Source organism: Oncorhynchus nerka, linkage group LG6 (genome assembly GCF_034236695.1).
Source record: "Oncorhynchus nerka isolate Pitt River linkage group LG6, Oner_Uvic_2.0, whole genome shotgun sequence".
Lineage (NCBI taxonomy): Eukaryota > Metazoa > Chordata > Actinopteri > Salmoniformes > Salmonidae > Oncorhynchus > Oncorhynchus nerka.
In genome coordinates, this window is record NC_088401.1 from 30957023 (window position 1) to 30972881 (window position 15859).

Here is a 15859-nt window from a genome sequence, read left to right on the forward strand (position 1 = left end):
CCTACACATTCCTGCTGTATGCCAACTCAATCCCTCTTCAATTACTACTGCCATTTGTCTGTGTAGTGTTGTCACTACTGATCACTACTGAATTACTCCTTATCCCTTTTCATTTCTGACATAAACACCTTTGAATTACTATTGAAAACTGACACATTTACTACCGTTTGCCTTTTCAAAATCACAATTGACATCTTGTTTCCCTACTGTGTCACTACTAGACGAGTGCACCTGCTATTTCCTAAAGTTTCTAACTGTAGTAATCAAACAATCAATAATAAACATATACACATGCAATTGAATTAGTTTAAATTCAAATGAATTACATATTTGCACTTTTTTGTTTATCGCTTTGAGGCCTCTTCATTCAGCTTTTACTTAACTATCTTCAGATCCTTTTTTGTGTTGCAGCCACATTTCTCCACCACGTAACCTTTTAGAAAATAAAGACGAGCACAAGAGACAAACCAATTATAACCCATTATCAATCATCTGCTAACAGAGGTCACATAAGACAACACAGAAAAACATTTGATTAACAATGTTAATCTTACCAACAATGACCTCCAGTCTTATGTCGAGGGCCTCCTTGGCAACCGGTCAAAAGAGGTAAGTATGAACATACTACTGTACATTTTCAAACAAGCACACATACAGTCCCTTCAGAAGGTATTCACACCCCTTGACTATTTCCCAAATGTTGTTATGTTACAGCCTTTTTCTGTCACTGGCCTATACACAGTACCCCATAATGTAAAAGTGGAATTATGTTTAGACATTTTGGCAAATTAATTCAAAATGAAAAGCTGAAATGTCTTGAGTATTATGGCAAGCCTAAATAAGTTCAGAAGTGAACATGTGTTTAACTTCGTCACATAATAAGTTGCATGGACTCACTCTGTGTGCAATAATAGTGTTTAACATAAATTTTGAATGACTACCTCATCTCTGTACCCCAGACATACAATTATCTGTAAGGTCCCTCAGTCGAGCAGTATATTTCAAACAGATTCAACCACAAAGACCAGGGAGGTTTTCCAATGCCTCGCAAAGAAGAACATGGTGAAGTTATTAATTACACTTTGGATAGTGTATCAATACACCCAGTCACTACAAAGATACAGGCATCCTTCCTAACGCAGTTGCCGGAGAGGAAGGAAACCGTTTAGGTATTTAACCATGAGGACAATGATGACTTTAAAACAGTTAGATTTTAATGGCTGTGGTATGAAAACTGATGATTGATCAACAACATTGTACTGTATTTACTCCACAATACTAACCTAATTGACAGAGTGAAAAGAAGGAAGCATGTACAGAATATGAATCTTCCAAAACATACATCCTGTTTGCAACAAGGCCCTAAAGTAAGACTGCAAACAATTTGGTAAAGAAATTAACTTTTTGTCCTGAATACAAAGTGTTATGTTTAGGACAAATCCAATGCAACACATTGCTGAGTACCACTCTCTATATTTTCAAGCATAGTGGTGGCTGCATCATGTTATGGGTATGCTTGTAATCATTAAGGACTGGGGAGTTTTACAGGATAAAAAAGAAACCGAATGGAGCTAAGCACAGACATAATCCTAGAGGAAAACCTGGTTCAGTCTGCTTTTCCACCAGACACTGGGAGATTAATTCACATTTCAGCAGGACAAAACCTAAAACAGAAATCCAAAGCTACACTGGAGTTGCTTACCAAGAAGACAGTGAATGTTTCTGACTGGCCGAGTTACAGTTTTGACTTTTGAAAAGCTATGGCAAGACCTAAAAATGGTTGTCTAGTAATGATCAACAACAAGCTCAATAGACAGTAGAATGGCCCATACTGAAGAGCTCAGTGACTTTCGACATGGCACTGTCATAGGATGCCACCTTTCCAACAAGTCAGTTTGTAAAATTTCTGCTGTCTAGGAGCATCAATGGCTCAGCCATGAAGTGGTAGGCCACACAAGCTCACAGAATGGGACCGCCTAGTGCTGACGTGTATAAAAATAGTCTGTCCTCTACTGCAACACTCACTAATAAATTCCAAACTGCCTCTGGAAGCAATGTAAGCACAACAACTGTTCATTGGGAGTTCATGAAATGGGTTTCCATGGCCAAGCAGCCACACACAAGTCTAAGATCACCATGCGCAATGCCAAGCGTCGGCTGGAGTGGTGTAAAGCTCGCCATCATTGGACTCTGGAGTAGTGGAAACGCGTTCTCTGGAGTGAGGAATCACGCTTCCGATGGACGAATCTAGGTTTGGCTGATGCCATTTAAAACACTACCTGCCCGACTGCGTAGTGCCAACTGTAAAGTTTGGCGGAGGAGGAATAATGGTCTGGAGTTGTTTTTCATGCTTCGGGCTAGGCCCCTTAGTTCAAAAGAGAAATCTTAAGGCTACAGCATATACAATGACATTGTTGTCCATGACATGTTGTCCATAAAGAGATTCGAACACAAACCTTTGGGTTGCTAGATGTTTGCGTTATATGCTCACCCATCCACCTCGACCAACCACCCTCCTTTTGTTTTTGCCTTAAGGGACCAATTGAAATTTACAGAATTGTTACCCTGGGAGGAAAATGGGGGAGGGTCATGCTTTTTAAATTTCAGTCAGGACGATTGTTTAGTATTTTGAATTTAGTCCAGAGCAGGGTCATGTAATTTTATATCGATTTAAATGTCATATTGCTCAAGGTTTGAGAATTAGTTGCTTATTATATCTTGATGTGTGCCCGATGATGCCCCTCATCCCTGATTCTCTTCTGGGCGTGCAATATCAAGTGCGCCTAGTGTGGTCTCAATCAAATTATCCATAGCCTATACAGTAGGCCGAGGCTATACGAAGAGCATGCTCGGAGAAACTCAGGGCAAAGACATATTTCCAAGAAAAACTTCCCAAGTTTTTGACCTGCTGGGATGGTGAACCTGTATATAAAATGACGCTACACTGCAGTGGATAGGCATTCCCAATCATAAGCCCTGGCCTGCCCTGCTTTTGCTGATGTAAACCCTTTGTGCTGCCTAATCAATGACTGCTGTGTATGTAGCACTTCAGGAGGTGCATGGAAAAGGCCTATATGTTTCGTTTGAGAACGCAAAGATGAGATGGAGGACCAGAGGTAAGCTGGCTATTGCTATAATTGATTATAATAAAAACAATATGTTTTGTGGCCCATAATGAAGCTATTTAAGTTATTAACCTCGGAATAAGCATATTCATGTAATTTACATATAGTACTATGAAGCGGCAGCTGCGGAGATGGACAGCGCATGGGCGCTGAAAGTAGGCTAAATTTGAGAAGGCCTAATTCATTTAAACAGTCTTCATTTTCATTTAGGATACTAACAGCAAGAGGGCATTGTGATGCAGCCTATTTCTTCCTATTCCTCTTGACCTCTGCCTACCCTGGGCCTGCCTGCCATCCTGTCCATTTTCCCCACCTATCTGAATTACTGACCCCTGCCTGCCCTTGATCTGTCTTTTGCCTGCCCCTGTTGGATTAATAAACTGCTGTTACTTCAATGTTGTCTGCATCTGGGTCTTACCTGAAACGTGATACATTCTACAGTGCCTTTGAATTTACTTTTAGAAACTTGAGTTTGGCCAGTCTGGTTTGAGGATCATGCGGTGAGCTACGTATGCCTAGTTTGTTAATTTAGCCTAGCAGATGCTCTTATATTCCATGCTTTAATCACAGTCAACACAAATCTATTTTGTAAAAACAATATCATGGAATTAAATAGGATAAATAACAGCTTATAGGCCTGCTGGATGATATGTGGCTGCTGTGTTAAAAACCAAATGGCATTTTCTAAAATTCATTGATGATCATGTACTTCGGTTGTAACTGGTTAAATTGCTGTCAATGTTTACAGTTGACAGACAACTTTAGCACTGTTCTGAACTTAGACTATCATCTTCTCTGATTCAGAGGGGTTGGGCTAAATGCAGAAGACACATTTCAGTTGAAGGCATTCAGTTGTACAACTGACTAGGTATCCCTATTTCCCTTTCCCCTTAATAGCCTGTATAGAAATCGAAACGTCTCCAGTGCTGCAGCATGCGCTCATTCGTTGTCATGCTCTGTTGTGGTATTAAAAAAAAATAGAGAAATCTAGCAATGCATAGTGGTGCGTTTATAGACTTTATCGGACCGCAAATAAGCTATTTTAATCATGTAGATCTTTTCACCCCTACCTGTGTCTGCAGCGGTCTGCGAATCCACAACCTTCTGCCATGTAATGCTTACAAAACGAAGAACAGTTTCTAAAACAGCATATCTAAGGCTCTGCTCTGTCCTAGGAGTGAGGGTAAACGGTAGGCATGCTCTCTGCTATCCACTTGATGTTTTCATTATTATTTTAGGTATAGGGGAGGGTCACTTGTTTTTTTTTCTTCTTCAAGCAATCAGGGAGGTTAGGTAAAACTATATTACTGAAGGGAGGGCCATCCATTTCAATTTCAGAGATCTGTTTCTTTCAGGTATCTCTCATTGTAAATAATGTACAGTCCCTAACCTTCTGTCTTATGTAGGCCTAACCATACCATACCAAACGTAACATATCAAACTAATTTGAGTGCCCGGATTTCAGTTGACTATGTTACATCTAGACAATGAGTCCTGGCTGAGTACGTGTGTCAAATGTTCCCTTCTCTGACGTTTCTCATGACATGCAAACATCCCTTTTTATTTTTCATATCGACGTCCCCCTCCAATTTTGCATAATGCTGTTCCTTGCTAGTCTGTTGATGTATTTTCAGTTTCAAACCCATCACAGTTTTTAACCCACCAGACCAAAAAAAAAGTGTCAACAGAACTGAGATGACTAACCCCCCCAAAAGTCTGAGATGATAAGGTGATCAGACATTGAATATTCTGTAATAGAACAGTATCTCTGTCTCTGCAACATCAGTTGGTGATGGTGATAATGGCCCAGTACATGCTCAGATACAGTGCTACCCGCAGACCTTTCGTTGTATGTGATGATGTTCGAACTTTGGCAAATGTTGTTTTCTTTAACCAAAGGATGTCACTTGGGAGTAGAAAACAGAGACTGTCGAAGTGCTTTGTCATAAGGTTACAAAGAGGCCATGCATTCGAAATCGGTTGTCATGAATGCAGCAGCTAAATTACCACGTTTTAGGGATTCTCAGCTGGGCGATTTCGTGAAGTTACCTCTGCAAGAGTTGACTCAAAAGTTGTGGCTGTGTCCACTTTGACCCTAGCCTTGTGAAACCAGCCTGATCTCATAATTGCTCTGCTTGATCAGGCTAGTTTGACACCCAGTTTGTTTTTCATCAGTATTCATACAGTAATAGAAACATGTGCTTTATTTTGCAACTCTAGAATACAACCAGAATACAAATGAATGCCCACCTACAGTCCAAGAGAAGAAAGGAACTGTTCTACAGTAAGCTAGTTATCCCCTCTTCCATAGAGTTATCCCCTCTTCCATGGCCCATTAACCACTACTATACAGCCCGGAAATGTTTTATTACTGAGTGCTTTAAGGAGTGGCTGGCTGGGTCCAGTCTACTGGTTCAGAGGAAAACCCATAACCATTCACCATAATGAGGATTGAGCTGTATTCTCAATGACTGTCTTCAGGCTATCACTGCTGGCAAACACTATTAATGACAATTGATTATACAAGAAATTACGAGTTAATTGCAAGTGAAAACAAGTTGTAAAATATATGCTTACTCTATTCGTCACATAGTAACAGACACACACACAATACAAGATGGCATGCTTTAGTGAGAACAAGTATATGTATGACTGTGAATGTAGAAGACCATACGCATTTAAAACCGAGCTAGAGAACATTGAAAAAAAGCAAATCCCATCTAATGTGCATGTAGAATCTCATGAAACGGAACAGATGTGGGGTGTAAAAGTGCACGTTCGCATGCTCACAACTTCCCTTAGAGCGGCACTCAATTGCACCTCTGTGGTTATTTCACCATCACCATGGATGTCAGGTACATCCCAAATGGCACCCTCTTCCCTATATAATGCACTACCGTAGGGTATAGGGTGCCATTTGGCACTGGAACGGAGGAAATGGGTCCAGTCAGGTGAGTATAATGTAGCGTAATGTTCCAGTGTGTCAAGCGCCACATAAAATCTTCTATCATAATGACTTTATCAGTCAAATTAACACAAGGAGGCCCTCTTTAACATTAGGCATCTTTTATATCCAACTGTTCCTCAATGGACTTTCTACATTCTCTTTTATAGGTGGGGGACATAAAGGATAACACTGTCTTATTAATATGTCATTTAAAACAGGAGGAAAGGTTCTGGAAGAGAAAGACTCAATGATTGTGGGAGTTGCTTCTGCTTTTGTGTTTTATGAAGTGTAAACTCCACCAACCAATCATTTGATAACTTGACTGGACAAAATGTTGTCTCATGCTCTCTTGTATTGTATAAACATCTAACACATTATGAGTGTTGTTTAGTCACAGATTGGCATACAGCCTTATCATCCTGTGATAACTTTGGGGTAATGAAGTGATCTAGGACTCGCTAAATACCTACTGTAAAAAACAATTAAAAATGCCATCACTCTCTAACTGGGTCAAATGGACCCCAATGTTTTCCAGTAGCCTGTGAACGAATGGAGACGTGTCTGTTACAATATGGCAACCCACACCAAAATGAAAAGCCATTGCCTATCTAAGCTTTTCTTTCCCGTGTTATATTAACAAGGAGTAATCCTCCATGAAACCCACTGGTGTAATATTACAGATTTGTAATCAGTCCTTGCAGCATCTCAAAATAGACCCTTTCTCTCACAGGGGATCTGATGTGAATTATAAATCCTAAACTTGCGCTTACATGAGATAAATTATATCCATGGTAGCCTGCTCACGGAATACTAACAGGTACTTGTGTTGATGTGATGTATATCTAATAGGAGAAGGTGGGTTCCTGAGACCTCTACTGCTGTGCTGATGTGTTAGCACAGTGCTGTGCTATAACTCAGTGTTAAGGCAAAATGATCATGGGGATATCCTTCATATTACGGATAACACTTTGTGACATCTGCTGATGGGATGGAAAAAGGGCTTTAGAAAAAAGAAACGTTACTTTTTCGGGACCCTGTCTTTCAAAGAGAATTCGTAAAAATCAAAGTAACTTCACAGATCTTCATTGTAAAAAGTCTAAACACTGTTTCAATGAACCATAAACAATTAATGAACATGCACCTGTGGAACGGTCGTTAAGACACTAACAGCTTACAGATGGTAGGCAATTAAGGTCACAGTTATGAAAGCTTTGAACACTAAAGAGGCCTTTCTACTGACTCTGAAAAACACCAAAAGAAAGCTGCCCAGGGTCCCTGCTCATCTGCGTGAACGTGCCTTAGGCGTGCTTCAAGGAGGCATGAGGACTGCAGATGTGGCCAGGGCAATAAATTGCAATGTCCGTACTGTGAGACGCCTAAGACAGCGCTACAGGGAGACAGGATGGACAGCTGATCGTCCTCGCAGTGGCAGACCACGTGTAACCACACCTGCACAGGATCGATACAGACGGAAATCAAATCAAATTTTATTTGTCACATACACATGGTTAGCAGATGTTAATGCGAGTGTAGCGAAATGCTTGTGCTTCTAGTTCCGACAATGCAGTAATAACCAACAAGTAATCTAACTAACAATTCCAAAACTACTGCCTTATAGACACAAGTGTAAGGGGATAAGAATATGTACATAAAGATATATGAGTGAGTGATGGTACAGAGCGGCATAGGCAAGATACAGTAGATGGTATTGAGTGCAGTATATACATATGAGATGAGTATGTAAACAAAGTGGCATAGTTAAAGTGGCTAGTGATACATGTATTACATAAAGATGCAGTAGATGATATAGAGTACAGTATATACATATACATATGAGATGAATAATGTAGGGTATGTAAACATTATATTAGGTAGCATTGTTTAAAGTGGCTAGTGATATATTTGACATCATTTCCCATCAATTCCCATTATTAAAGTGGCTGGAGTTGAGTCAGTGTGTTGGCAGCAGCCACTCAATGTTAGTGGTGGCTGTTTAACAGTCTGATGGCCTTGAGATAGAAGCTGTTTTTCAGTCTCTCGGTCCCAGCTTTGATGCACCTGTACTGACCTCGCCTTCTGGATGATAGCGGGGTGAACAGGCAGTGGCTCGGGTGGTTGTTGTCCTTGATGATCTTTATGGCCTTCCTGTGACATCGGGTGGTGTAGGTGTCACAGGAACCTGCGGGACAGGTACAGGATGGCAACAACAACTGCCCGTGTTACACCAGGAACGCACAATCCTTCCGTCAGTGCTCAGACTGTCCGCAAAAGGCTGAGAGAGGCTGGACTGAGGCCTTGTAGGTCTGTTGTAAAGCATGTGCTCACCAGACATAACTGGCAACAACGTCGCCTATGGGCACAAACCCACCATCACTGGACCAGACTGGACTGGCAAAAAGTGCTCTTCTCTGACGAGTCGCTGTACACCGAGGCCTGTACTCTGGAGTGGGATCGATGTGGAGGGTCCATCATGGTCTGGGGCGGTGTGTCACAGCATCATCGGACTGAGCTTGTTGTCATTGCAGGCAATCTCAACGCTGTGTGTTACAGGGAAGACATCCTCCTCCCTCATGTGGTACCCTTCCTGCAGGCTCATCCTGACATGATCCTCCAGCATGATAATGCCACCAGCCATACTGCTCATTCTGTGCGTGATTTCCTGCAAGACAGGATGTCAGTGTTCTGCCATGGCCAGCGAAGAGCACGGATCTCAATCCCATTGAGCATGTCTGGGACCTGTTGGATCGGGGGGTGAGGGCTAGGGCCATTCCCCCCAGAAATGTCCAGGAACTTGCAGGTGTCTTGGTGGAAGAGTGGGCTAACATCTCACAGCAAGAACTGGCAAATCTGGTGCAGTCCATGCACTGCAGTACTTAGTGCAGCTGGTGGCCACACCAGATACTGACTGACTTACTTTTGATTTTGACCCCCCCCTTTGATCAGGGACACATTATTCCATTTCTGTTTGTCACATATCTGTGGAACTTGTTCAGTTTATGTCTGTTGTTGAATCTTGTTATGTTCATACAAATATTTACACATGTTAAGTTTGCTGAAAATAAACACAGTTGACAGTGAGAAGACATTTCTTTTTTTGCTGAGTTTACATTTGATTGATATTATGCAGTGGTAGAATATAGAAGCAGCAACAACAGTACAGATAGTACAGTGTGTTTCAGAGAGATAGATACTTGATTTGTCCTGTTGTTTTTAGGCCGAGTGGAACGTTTTATGGGAGCTCAGGTGGGATTTGCCAACCGCTACCTATTCACTCCCGCACAGAGACATTGGTTAGCCAACTGGTCTCCAACCATCAGCCTCCCTGATACATTCTGTTGTTTACTATATAGCTTTTCATGAGTCATAACCACTGATGCATGTCAGTCTATGGTCCTAACCCTTTTAAAACATCGACATCATTACTATAGGGATTTTCAAAGGGAGGAATATAGCTGTGAGAAACAGTTGGGAGTACAGCTGCTTTGACCAATATGTTGAATCATCATCCAGTGGTAGGGATCTTTGCTGAGTAATTGTTATTTGCAGTGCGGTGATGTCTACTGTTTTTCTGTGCTCAAGCCATACGCTTCCAGTAACAGCATATCACACTCGCGCACACACACACCCACACATTCCCAAATAAATACCCTTTTTCTTATACAATAATAGGATCACTCTGTTTGGAGCGAGGCCTTGCTCTGTCGTTGCGCTGCATTGACAGTGTCAGCAAATATCCCCTTTTCACTTAGGTGTAATTCCTTTGAAAAAGAAATCCCACTACTCATCCAGCGACGGTAGTATCAAGACAGAACCATGTTTATGTTCTAAGCACATTTGTCTCCTATTACAACACAGCCAGTGCCAAACCTGTGTGCGTGTGCGTTTGTTTGGAAAGGGGGTGCTTGAAGTTTGGTGAGGGGTTTTGGTGGCAGGGGAAGAGATGAATGCCTGCTTCACCACCAGAGGGGGAGGATGGGAGGATTCTATGATCCTTTGCCAAAGCACCATTAAAATAATATTTGAGATTTCCCACAAAGTTCTGCTAGTCACATGGATGATTTGTCAAGTGTCCCGGTGTGGTCTTAGCAGAATGAACACAGCACGGCCACTACCAACAGTTTCAAATAGTTTCAAATCTCAAATCAAGTTTTAGCCACAATGCATTTGATTGGAGCTCCATGTTTAAAAAAAAAAAGTGAAACAGCCAATCCAACGTCAGTCTCCTTCTGTCCTGTTTCTTCAGACCTAGATCTACCAAAAGTAAAACGGTATTCAGCTCAGGTGGTGGTGGACATTATCCTCTTGTTTGCAGCACCCCGCAGGACTCGGCTTAAATACAGTTTAGGCCTTTTTATTTTTTATTTTACGACTCCTACAAAAGTGCAGACCCACACAAAATGAAGACACCTGCAGCTACTCCTGTTCTCTAATCCTTCGCACACTACTGCCCAGGATTTTAAACAGCAGCCACACCCTGGAGAATTCTGGGTGAGAATTCTGGGTGGGTGTGAACCGAGTGGGCCTCTTGTCAAACGCAGACTGACCGACTACCCTTTTGCATGCGGACAGCTTCATGTGTGCGGTATCTTTTAATCAGTCTGTCTGGATGTGTATTGTCTTTCTACATTTTTCTAATTGACAGTAAAAAAAAATAACAACCGTTAGGTATTTTAGATAAATGATGGTTGATCAACTTCTGCTCAGACTCGTATGGTTAGGAATCTTATTGAAGTTTGAGCACTTCTGCCAGTGCATAGGGTAAAAAGCCATTGGAATGGGCTGCACTTCTCCCCTTTAATCAAACTATATTTCACTTTGTCTCAGGCCCAACAGTCACTTTGAGCATGCTGTAACTCTTCCCGCAAGGACGCAGATGTTAGTGTGTCTGTGCAAGGATGCGATGCCATGCAAGTTTGTGTGTTTGCGTCAATATGCGTCCCACCGGAGGAAACTGCCTGGCTGGCGATGTTTAACATGATAAAGTATTGCAATTCTTTACTGATAACACTAGCAGTAAACCTAGAGAATTGCCCCCCTAAGTCATTAAGGGTGTCCAACCTCCACAGCAAACCGGGCTGGCATATGAATCTGAGTCTGCTTTCCCACATCTTCCCTCGGGTTCAAACATAAATCCCAGCCTCCGACAAGGCCATATGCTCGGGGCGTGCTTCCAATACTGCTCCCCCTAACCCCTGCAAATCCTCCACCGACCCCTCCCCTCGCACAAACCAAACAGCGGAATGCCATAAAACTACAATGGGGGAAAAAAGGAGTGAAAAAAACAAACTAAAAGACAAAGGGACAGAGGCATCTGTCAGGGAACAAAGAACATCTGCGTCGCTGGAGTCACTCAATGAGAGACGATGTGGCCCTAGTGGGCCAGAGCCATTACCTCCTCACAAACTCGTTCACCAGGAGGAAGTCATCTGGAGCTGGAGCCATAACTCTGACCCATCCACACTCCCAGACAAAGCCCAGTGAAAAGCAGAGGGGCCGGGGAGACGGTACGCTAGCTAAAGGGCCTGAGTGTTTTTAACTGACCCGGTAATGGACTGTGGTCGCCATCAAGGAGCATCTGCTGGAGTCCATGTTTTATGGTCATATTGTGTCTCCGCTGAAGCAGAGAGAGTAAAGGCTCCTGACTCCTGTAAAAGGAGGAGCCCTGAAGTCCGCTTGCGATATTTCAGCTCAATGACAAACCAACTTTGAAAGGCCCCCGAGCTGATTGTGGCGGCCGACTGCTTCACTTCTCTCTCTGACCCACAACTTTCTTTTACACAAGAATACCACTGATATGATTGTCTACCCACCATGGACCATAGTAAAATAAAATTTTACTGTATGGCTGTGGCAGGTCTTGTTGGTTTCAAACCCGGGCCTGTACTGATAGATCTTGTGAGTGTGACCAACATAGCAGAGAGGAGGGTTTGTAGTGTGGGTTGTTTGTGGTACATGTGGGCGGCAGGCGGAGGAGGATCCTCTTCATTGTAAAGACGAGCTATTACTTACACCACATTTCCATTAAGGATGTTAGGTAAGAAGGCGGTGGAATAAGCTAGCTGACAATTATTTTTATATCAGGTTGAGTATATGTCCATATCCACAGATCCTACATATGCTCATTTCACATACAGTATGAGTGTTATCACATGTCCATTTCGCAATAAAAATTAACTGCACCCATAACCTAATAGGAAAAGGTTCGGGGGACGCATAAAGAAAACTCTCTTTAATTGAGACAATGGAAACAACTCCAAAGTCAAAATCAAATATGGAGGATGAGGACCACATAGACTCATTCACAGCCTTACTGTAAGTTATATACAGCCACCTCCAATAACAGATACTCCAGTCTGCTCTGAGTCCACACTGGGCCGTAGGGGAGGGCAGACAGCATACAGCCTAGGCCCGGATCTGTGATATAGTGGGCATGGTGGGAAAGGGGCCTCCGCTAATGGAATATCTAATGTCTGCACGGCCGACACTTTAATCTCTGGTGAGACCGGAGGTCCGCACATTTACTGTATAAATCAGAGACTGGGAGCTCAGAGTAAACCCGCGCCGGCCGTAAGTTACGATCTGCAACCTCTCTTCCATGAAAAACACTGGAGGAATATCTGCGTCCCAAATGGCACCCTATTCCCTATATAGTGCACTACTTTTGACCAAGGCCCACAGAACTCTGGTAAAAGGTAGTGCACTACTTAGCAAATAGGGTGCCATTTTGGATGCTCCCTTAGACTTGGCTGTGATGCATCACAGGGGGGGTATACAGTGGAGGGAACCATTGAGGTTGTCTGAGCTGAGACAGGCCAGGATCTAGCAGACATTCTGCTATCCTCCTGTAGGAATAGTGAAGGGAGACACGAGACAGTCAGAAGAAAGATACCTTTTCCACATATATTTTTTTTACTGGTTTTGAGGGAGACCGTAATAAGCAGTCATGTTGCACAGGACTCCCAAATGGAACCCTATTCCTACAGTACTGCCCTACTTTTGACCAGAGCCCTATAGAGAATTGGGTGCCAAAGTTCCATAAGCCAATCAGTGTGCCTGCACTCACAAAGATCCTCCCATTCAGTTCTGCCAGGTCACATTGAACCAGATATGTGATCAAGAGTAAATATTCAGAGAGAGGATATGTGATACCAATCAGGCCCTCATGGAATGGAGTTGCCCATCCCTGTTCTGTAGACAGGTGTGTGCCGTTCCAAATCATGTCCAATCAATTGAATTTACCACATGTCCAATCAAGCTGTAGAAACATCTCAAGGATGATCAATGGAAACAGGATGCACCTGAACTAAATGTCAAGTCTCAAAGCAAAGGGTCTGAATACTTATGTAAATAAGGTATTTCTCTTTTGTATTTTTAATAAATTAGCTAATTTTTCTAAACTTTTTGTTTTGCTTAGTCATTTGGGGATTTTGTGTGTAGATTGATGAGGAAATGTGGAAAAAAATGGAAGGGGTCTGAATCCTTTCCAAACTCTGAAAACATTACATTTGCCTCTGGCACATCTTCCATTTGCCAGGTTGTGAACTTTTATGTTTCTGTGTTACCACTCTGCAAGGGACTTCCATGTTGCAATGCAGAACAACTCGAGGATGCTTCCAAAATAACACCGTTTATGGCTACAAACTAAAATGCCACATGCAGACAAATCTTGCAGGCTACTTTTTGAATGTATTTAGTTACTCTACCAATAGTCATGTGCTGGAAGCAAGCTACACTAAATGTGGACAACTGCTAGTCGAACATCTCATTCCAAAATCATGGGCATTAATGTGGAGTTGGTCCTCTCTTTGCTGCTATAACAGCCTCCACTCTTCTGGGAAGGCTTTCCACTAGACATTGGAACATTTCTGCGGGGACTTGCTTCCATTCAGCCACGAGCATTAGTGAGGACGGCACTGATTAGGCCTGGATCGCAGTCGGCGGTCTAATTCATCCCAATAGTGTTTGATGGGGTTGAAGTCAGGGCTCTATGCAGGCCAGTCAATCCTTCTACCCTGATTTTCGACAAAGCACTCCATCCGACGCTTGGCATTGTGCATAGGCTTGTGTGCGGCTGCTCGGCCATTGAAACCCATTTCATGAAGATCCCGACGAACAGTTCTTGTGCTGACTTTGCTTCCAGAGGTTGCAACCGAGGACAGATGATTTTTATGCGCTACACGCTTCAGCAATTGGCTGTCCCGTTCTGTGAGCTTGTGTGGCTTACAACTTCGCGGCCGAGCCGTTGTTGCTCCTAGACATTTCCACTTCACAATAACAATAACAATCCTTACAGTTGACCGGGGAAGCTCTAGCAGGGCAGAAATGAGATGAACTGACTTGTTGGAAAGGTGGCATGCTATGATGGTGCCACATTGAAAGTCAATGAGCTCTTCAGTAAGGCCATTCTACTGTAAATGTTTGTCTATGGAGATTGCAGGGCTGTGTTCTCGATTTTATACAGTTGTCAGCAACGGGATGGCACGTAGCCTAGTGGTTAGAGTGTTGGACTAGTAACCGAAAGGTTGCAAGATCGAATCCCGAGCTGACAAGGTAAAAATCTGTCGTTCTGCCCCTGAACAAGGCAGTTAACCCACTGTTCTTAGGCCATCATTGAAAATAAGAATTTGTTCTTAACTGAATTGCCTAGTTAAATAAAGGTTAAAAAAAAATAAAAACTGGTGTGGCTGAAATAGCCAAATCCACTCATTTGAATGGGTGTCCACATACTTTTGTATATTTAGTGTATCTTTCAATCCGGTGCTGCAAAAAGATCTTTATAAAATGTGTTATGCTAAAATGTGGTTCCCTTGGTCTGTACTTTCCCTTCACATAGCCAATGACTGCCTGTCTTTCTCTACAGCAGCATTACGACTGAAATGTCTGACATGACGGTTCTCATTGAAAATGTGATGGAGTGAAATAGGTTTCATGACAGCACGAAATGCCATTACCCATGTTCAACTGAATGTGCCATCTTCACTTTCTATTTGTGAATATGAAGTTAATAGGGCTTAGGCTGCCTTCTGGCCCATACGACCAAGGTGTAATTGGGTGCTCTTCTCATTATGAATACAGTGTAAATTAAAACTGTCTTGTACAGTACAAATCACAACAAGATGCCCGACATCTAGTTATTCTTATTGTGTTATTTTTTATTATTACTTTTTATTTTAGCCTACTTGGTAAATATTTTCTTCTTCTTGAACTGCACTGTAGGTTAAGGGCTTGTAAGTAACATTTCAATTTTTACAGTTGGACTTTTGCCTATGCAGATACATTGAAACAATGCACTCTATTTATTTAGACTATAAATACAAATTCATTGAGAAAGTGGAAGAAGCTTTGGATGGTGGGGGTGGAGGATGAATGATGCCATTCATTATCATCTTGGGACTTTTGGGGGGGGGAAACAGCTCTATGATATTTCCCTCATGCTTAAAAACTGACCGGGAGAGGGGATTTTTGCATGCGCTACAGACTGCTATATCGGTCCTCTAATACAGGACTAGTAAAGGCCCAGCGCACCACTTTGGGGGGGATCCCAAAGTAAAATTATATCTATTTTTTTATTCTGATTTTTCAGGGGGTGCTGAAGCAGCCTCAGCACCTCTACTTCCCGCGGCTATGGGTACACAGGTCTATAATCTCTACAGACTGTAACTGTACTGTGAAGAGGTAAAGAAAACGTTTCTCTATGGTAATCTTGTTCTGCTCTTTTAGGGTGATGTTAGTTCAGAGAGGCTGTAAAACATACATTTGTATTTTTTCAGAGCGGCTGTAAGAGAGA